Here is an 8,330-nt window from a genome sequence, read left to right as displayed (position 1 = left end):
TTTATCCTAGTCTGAGAGAACAAAAAACAAAACTAAGGAAATAAATGACATAAACAACATAATCAAACTGGTAGCTCTGATGGATATTTCACTCTAACCTAATATATGAATATACCTTATTTTCACATAGCCATAGAACGATCACAAAAACTGACCACATATTGGGCTACAAAAAATACCTCTGCAAACTCTAAAAGGAAAAATACAAACCACATTTTTTTTTTTTTTTTTGAGACGGAGTCTCACTCTGTCCCAAGGCTGGAGTGCAGCGGCGTGATCTCGGCTCACTGCAAGCTCCGCCTCCTGGGTTCACGCCATTCTCCTGCCTCAGCCTCCTGAGTAGTTGGGACTACAGGCACCTGCCACCACGCCCAGCTAATTTTTTGTATTTTTAGTAGAGATGGGGTTTCACTGTGTTAGCCAGGATGGTCTCAATCTCCTGACCTCGTGATCTGCCTGCCTCGGCCTCCCAAAATGCTGGGATTACAGGCATGAGCCACTGCGCCCGGCCACAAACGACATTTTTTAACACAATGAAACTAGAAATTCATAACAAATCCAGAAAACAAAAAGATCTTCAATCTGAAAATTTGAAAAGTCTCTCAAACAATATTTCAAGCACAGAGGAAATACAAATGAAATTTGTGGAGTTTCTAGAAAATACTACATATTAGAAGCTTTGTAATACAGCTAAAACAGTGATCACCAGAAAAATAATTGTTTTAAATATTTCTACCAACAAAATGAAAGTACATGTTACTAATCTAGCTAAAATAGATAGAAAAATAACTTTAAGAATAATTCCCATTGTCAGCAAGGCCTTACTTTCCTCAGCATCAGTAAGTATTGTGTCCTGATCACGGACCAGAGAGCTGAGCCTCCAGAATCCCCAGGAAGCTGCTCTATCCTCAGAGAATAGTAAGACTGTTGTAACTTGCTCTGTCTGTAAACACACTTCAGGAAGGAAGATGGCAGATATATTTTCAAATGATCTTCAACACAATTCTTGAGAGTTTTCTAGTGAGTTTCACGTTAATAAAAAATTGTTTTCAGGCCAGGTGCGGTGGCTCATGCCTGTAATCCTAGCACTTTGGGAGGCCGAGGCAGGCGGATCACCTGAGGTCAGGAGTTCGAGACCAGCCTGACCAACATGGTGAAACCCCATCTCTACTAAAAATACAAAAAAATTAGCCAGGCGTCGTGGCGCGCATCTGTAATCCCAGCTACTTGGGAGGCTGAGGCAGAACAATCGTTTGAACCAGGGAGGCGGAGGTTGCAGTGAGTTGAGATCGAGCCACTACACTCCAGCCTGGGTGACAAGGGTGAAACTCAAAAAAAAAAAAAAAACAACTGTGTCAAGAAATTTGGGTACCTTACTTCTCTAGAAAGAGTTCATCAAGATTTTATTTCATTGATTCAAGTATTTAAGCTGAAGTACTAAATATACACCTGAGCTAGAATAATAGAAAAGATTCTTTATTATAGGTTTCAGTAATTCATTAATTGGGAAGAATTGTTACCAAAAAAGAAGTCAGGGCATAGGAAAAAAGGTTAAGGATTAAAGTATTTAATTAAACAATCAGATAGCATTCATTAACTATATTTTGTTCTTAATCAGAAAGCACTCAATAAATACATTTTGTTTTCTAAAATAAATATTTATGATGCCATAACGTCTTTTTTTTAGTTTTTTGATAAAAAGTAATAGATGCTTATTGTTGAAAGCTTGAAAAAGATGGAGAAAAATAAATACCACTCAATTTCACCACCTGAAAAAAAAGTAAAAAGAACAAAGCATACATATGCAAAATAACAAACTGAGAAAACCACAGAAATACACAGAATTTCAAAAACTAATAGAAACTGGCCGGGCACGGTGGCACATGCCTGTAATCCCCGCACTTTGGGAGGCCAAGGCAGGCAGATCTCTTGAGCCCAGGAGTTCGAGACCGGCCTGGGCAACATGGTGAAATCTTGTCTCTACAAAAAATACAAAAATTAGCCAGGTGTGGTGACATGTGTCTGTAGTCCCAGCTGCTCAGAAGGCTGTAGTGGGAAGATCGCTTGACCCTGGGAGGCGGAGGTTGCAGTGAGCCAAGATTACACCACTGCACTCCAGCCTGGGTGACAGAGCAAGACACTGTCTCAAAAAAAAAAAAATCATAATAACAATAGAAACTACTTTGTAAAACTCTGTATAATTAAATCACATATGAATACAATAATTTTCCAGTCAAATGTGAGCTACCAAAAGTGAACCTAAACAGCCTGAACAGACTGTTTTTTTTTTTTTTAATTAAAAAAAATTTTTATGGGTACATAGCAGATGTATATATCTATGGGTTACACAAGCTTTTGATACAGGCATATAATACATAATAATCAGATCAGAGTAAATGGGGGTATCCATTACCTCAAGCATTTACCCTTTCTTTGTGTTATCAACAATCCAATTATATTTTTAGTCATTTTTAAATGTATGATAAATTATTAGACTGATTTTCACAAAATAAATGAGGGAAGTTTTAAAACAGCTACCTAGCAAACCAAACCAAACCAAATAAAAAACAGCAGGTCACAAGGTTTTATAGGGGAATTCTTCGAAATCATAAAAGAGCTGATAATATCAATACTATTTTAAAACTGTTACACATTTTAGAAAATGGAAAACTTCTGAATGTTTTAGGCAATAATACCAAAACTTGACAAAGATTGTACAAAAAGGGAAGGCTGCAGATTAATCTGACTTTTGCATGTTAATTTATAAAAGGAAAGTATTAGCAAATAGAATCTAGCATCAATTAAAAGAATCTAGGAGTGCTGGTTTGGTTCAATGTTTGTTAAAAATAAGAGAAATATCACATCATCAGCTCCATAGATGCTGAAAAGGCATCTGACAAAATTTAACATATACTCTTGATAAACGTACTTAATAAAATAAGAAACAGATATTCCTTAATATGACAATATATACATACAATACTTAATGCTTCTAGAGCAAGAAAGAAAAAGGATGCACATTAATTACCACTATTTAATCCCACCCTAATTAGTCTATATAATCTGATAAAAAAATTAGAGGTATAAAAATCCAAAGGAAGAGGTAAACTTATCACTAGTTGCAGGTGATGATTATAACCTAGAAGCCCCAATAAAATCACCTGAAAAAATACCACAAACAATAATGGAATTCAATAACACAGAAAGAGAGAAAGTATACAGAAATCAAAAGCCTGAATATATATAAGCAATAACCAGTTAGTATCTATAAACCCATTTAATAGCAACAAAAAGGAGAAAATATCCTGGAATAACAAGAAATGGCCTGGGTGCAGTGGCTTATGCCTGTAATCCCAGCACTCTGGGAGGCTGAGGTGGGTGGATCACCTGAGGTCAGGAGTTCGAGACCAGCCTGACCAACATGGTGAAACCCCATCTCTACTAAAAATACAAAATTAGCTGGGTGTGGTGGTGCATGCCTGTAATCACAGTTGCTTGAACCTGGGAGGCGGAGGTTGCTGTGAGCCAAGATCACTCCATTGTACTCCAGAGTGAAACTCTGTCTCAAAAAAAAGAAAGAAAAAAGAAAAGAAAGAAAGAAAAAAAAGAAATGTGCAAAATTTATGTGAAGAAAGCTTTAAGATCTCTTGAAAATGAAAGTAATCTTGAACAAATAGAAAGACATAGTATATTCTTTGAAAGAAAAGACAACACCTTAAAGATGCCAATTTGTCCTAACTTAATTTATAAATCTAATAGGATCTCAATAAAAATAACAATCTGTCCTCTCCCACTCACTACTAAACAAGGAATTTCTAAAGCTTATACATAAGAATGGCCTGGAAAACCCTGAAAAGAGAAAGTGGGACTAGTCCTATCAGATATTAAAAGTCATAAAAGAAGTGACTGACCAATACATATGTATGTGTGCATACACCAACATACAAACAGACTTCTGCATGGCAAAAAAAAAACCTCCACAATACCAAAGGTCAAAAGACAAATAGCAACCTAGGTAAAATATCTGCACCTCATGACAGATGAAGAGCTAACTTCCTTAATTTAGAAAGCATTCTCAGTAAATAAGAAGACCAAAAATCCAATAGAAAAAAAAGGGCAAAAGATATAAACTAACAGTTCATTAAAAAAGAAACATAAGTGGCCCTTATATTTGTGAAAAGGTAGTCAAATACAAATTAAGGGGACATAAGAAAACTATTTCTTGCAAATCTGATTGACGAAAATCTAAGAGTTTGATGATTCTAGTGGCAAAGATATAAGGAAACTGGTACTCTCATTCATTGATGGAAGATATTTACAATCTCTATGGAGTGCAATCTGGCAATAATGATACAAATTACAAATATTAATACATTTGCCCTTAACTCATCAGTCTAACCTCCAGGAATTTATCTTACAGACATATCTTAATATACATAAAATGATGTAAAATAGAAAATAGTTAAAAATAACCCTAGTATACATCTAAAGAAAACTGGTTAAATATATCCCCTCCTCAATCATATATCACACAATGGTAGGTGCAGCTGAAAAAATGAGGAAACTATACCCTAATCTGGAAGGATCCAGGGATCCTTGGAGGAATGTCTAATTTCAGGTACTGCGCAGGAAATATAAGATGAGCAAGGAATATCCTGCTGTGCCCGAAAGCAAGAAAGCTTTCAAACATTTACGAATTATCAATAGGACACTGAGCTTTTCCACAGAAAAATTCCACCTAATGCAAAAAGAATAACAGAAAAATTACCAGTTCGTAATCCCTAGTGAAATAAATAATTTGGGTCACAATGATCAGTGAACAGAACATTAGCAATTCAAAGGTTAATTAAGAAATTTACAATGGACAGATCTCTGCATCTACTGATTAATCTCTGAACCTAGAGACTGATTTTTGAATCACTAAAATTGGGACCACTAGATACTGTGTTTCCTAATATGACATGACATAAAGCACTTAAGCATTTTGAACCAGAATGGAATGAAACTTCTAAGCTAACTTTCATTTTCAGAAAATACAGGGGACAGAGGAACAAGGTAATAACACAAGAAAACAAAAAGACAAAATCAGATTTGAACATATTCTACAGAACAAGTGGCCGAGTTTTTGTAAAACATCAATGGCATAAAGAAACAAGAAAACAGGGAAGGAAATGGGACTACTAGATCGCAAAAGACACAATAATCAAATGTGATGTGTGGATCTTGTTTGGATTCTGATTAGAACCAGCTAACAAGGAAAAGGCACATTTCAGACAATCAGGGAAATCTGATTATGGACAGGTATTAGAGGGTACAAATAAATGCTTGTTTATAATTTTCCTACATATGATAATGACATTGCTGCTATAAGAAAATATCCACAGTTTTAGAGGTACACATTGAAGTAGTAGGGACAAAATAACATGCCGTCTGGAATTAGATTTAAAAACACTACTGTAGAGGAAGAAATTGTATTCGGATTATGCAAAGGTAGAAAAATTTCTGACAATCTGAGCAATGGCTACCTATATGGTAGTTCATCATACTACTCTCTCTGCTTTTATATAAGCTTGAAAATATTTTGTAAGAAAACACCTAAAAACGAGAATGCAATTAGCATCACACTAAGACCAGCAGTGGGTATAACATCTGTGGGTCACTATGACCAACAGAATTATCTTTCTTAAAATATATATTTCATAATAAAATGTTGGCTTAGAGTTAAAAGGACAAAAGTGAATTATAATAGAAGATTGCTCAGATAATCGTCAGGGCTTTTAAATCTGGCTTCATGTGCGTGCTTCATGTTTACCAGCATTCCAAGGTAAGTTCTACAGGCTTTCTAAATGAAATGTAATAAAAATATAAAGGTTTTTCCAGTAGATCATAATACATGTCCAAATATTACTTCGAGACACTAGTATGTATAATTATATATAAAATTTATGTACACACATCATAAAATCCACCACCCAATACAGAATATGGCTTTAGTTCCCTTACCATCGATATTAAGCATCATTTTCCACATGGCAGGCCGAACAGACTGATGGAATCCAAACCACACTTCCCTGCCCCCTCCCAGAGGGTGGTCATATCCTTCTGGAGCGGAGAAAAATGAACGCCCCACAGGCGTGTATCTACACAAATTAAAATGGCATGTTCAATCCTTTCCTTCTCATGCAAGTATTTAAATCTGCAGAAAAGGGGAGACTAGAGCACAATTAACATAATGATGCTTATCGTTATGAATATATGAAACTAAACATGTTCCAAATTTGAGAAAGCAAAAAGTATCCACTCTAAATGGAAAAAAATCTACTTAAATTTTCCTTTCTCAAAACTGTTGGTTGAAATAAGAATAAATTTTATTTAAAATAATTTCTTAAAAACAGGTTTTAAAAAGTTAACAGTTCTGACCTTAAAAATGTTAACAAGTAAATAATTATTGAACAAAAAGCTATTTCTATAAATGTGTTTGCAAGACATACTATTTTTCTTTAAAAAAAAAAAACATACTGAGTCAGGTGTGGGGGCTCACACCTGTAATCCGAGCACTTTGGGAGGCTAAGGTGAGAGGATTACTTGAGTCCAGGAGTTTGAAACCAGCCTGGGCAACATAGGGAGATTCCATCTCTACAAAAAAAAAAAAAAATTTTTTTTTTAATTAGTCAGGCATGATGGTGCATGCCTGTGGTCCCAGCTACTCAGAAGGCTGAGGTAGGAGGATTGCTTAGGCCTGGGAGGTTGAAGCTGCAGTGAGCCATGATTGTGCCACTGTACTACAGCCTGGGTGACAGAGTGAGACCATGTCTCAAAAAAAACCCAACCAAACAATAAAAAATACACGGGTACACATGCGCTCACACACAGGAGCATACCCTACACATGTGAGGTCCTAGGGTATTAAAAAAAGCAATTCAACACAATTCGATATTGTTATATAAACAGTGAAATTACTTTTAAAACAAGATAACTAAATAAATACATCTGAAAATAGATCTGTTAAGACTTTTAGATCCTAAGAGAAAGGATGAGATATTTTTCTATAAAATTATTCATGAGACTAGCTAAGCTAATGATGTATAGTTACTTGCAAAAGCCAGATAATTTTCTGTAACATACTCCTGTCAATGAATTTGTATGGATGCTATTCTTGTTCAACATTTCAGTTGAACAATCAAAATATATGACAAATAAAGGTTTAACCAAGGGAAGCCTGCACAATTCATTCTTCGGAGTTTAAAATCTAAAGAGAAAAAAAGCAGAAGCACCCACTTCATGGAGGGCAGATGTCGTAGCACCACATCAACGGCATGGACAGGGTTAGTGCTGATTGGCTTGTCTAATTCCAGTGGCTCAGGCAAGGTCCGTCCTGTCAGTACTTCATGCAGTAGGTGCCAACTCACCCGAGAGACAAATTTGATTGACACCTTGAAAGGTCGATCTTTTCCACCTTCCCCAGGTAAAGTAACATCTAAATCTACCTGTTGATGGGAAAAGAGTCAACTAGTAAATGTTGAAAAAGATAAATACAATTATTTTAGATTTAACTTATAAAAATATCTAAGAGAAAACACGGCAAAAATAAAAAAGTCAATAGACTAAAATATACCATTTATTTTTTTTTGTAGATAAAATTTAAATAACATAGTTACTCATGCCAGCATTATGTGTCATTGCAAAATACTGGAAACTACCCTAAATGCGCCAACATTTATGCAGCTATGAAAAAAGAATGAGGAAAATCTCTTGAAACTGCCATGGAATAAATTTCCAAGCTATACTATTAAGTGACAAAAGCAAAGTACAAAAGATTACAAATATTGTGACATCTTTTGTGTGAGAAAGGAGGAAAATATTCATATATCTGCTTACTTCTGCAAAAAGAAACATAGGAAGCATGAACCAGAAACAATGAAACTAGTTACTTTCAAAGGATGGGAGGGAATGGACTGGAAAAAATAAGGACAGAACAATTCTGAGTATATGTTTTGGTATAATTTTGAAATGTGGAAGCATATTAAAGTTCTACATATTAAAAAAAAAAAAGGCCAGGCACAGTGGCTCACGCATATAATCCCAGCACTTTGGGAGGCTGAGGCAGGCTGATCACTTGAGGTCAAGAGATCAAGACCAGCTTGGCCAACATGGTGAAACCCTGTCTCTACTAAAAATACAAAATTAGCTGGGTGTGGTGGTGCATGCCTGTAATCCCAGCTACTCAGGAGGCTGAGGCACGAGAATCATTTGAACTCAGGAGGCAGAGGGTGCAGTGAGCCAAGATTGCACCACTGTGCTCCAGCCTGGGCAACAGAGTGAGACTCTGT

At 35.7% G+C, this 8,330-nt stretch overlaps 1 protein-coding gene across 1 annotated transcript in view; it reads left to right on the top strand.

Moving 5' to 3' along the window:
• Positions 1 to 8,330, top strand: part of CSMD2 (CUB and Sushi multiple domains 2) — a 701,208-nt gene that overhangs the window by 645,339 nt on the left and 47,539 nt on the right. The gene's annotated exons all lie outside the window — the stretch shown is intronic.

Source organism: Hylobates moloch, unplaced genomic scaffold (genome assembly GCF_009828535.3).
Source record: "Hylobates moloch isolate HMO894 unplaced genomic scaffold, HMol_V3 SCAFFOLD_8, whole genome shotgun sequence".
Classification (NCBI taxonomy): domain Eukaryota; kingdom Metazoa; phylum Chordata; class Mammalia; order Primates; family Hylobatidae; genus Hylobates; species Hylobates moloch.
Note: the sequence above shows the minus strand (reverse complement) of the source record. Positions and strands in the feature narration are given on the sequence as shown.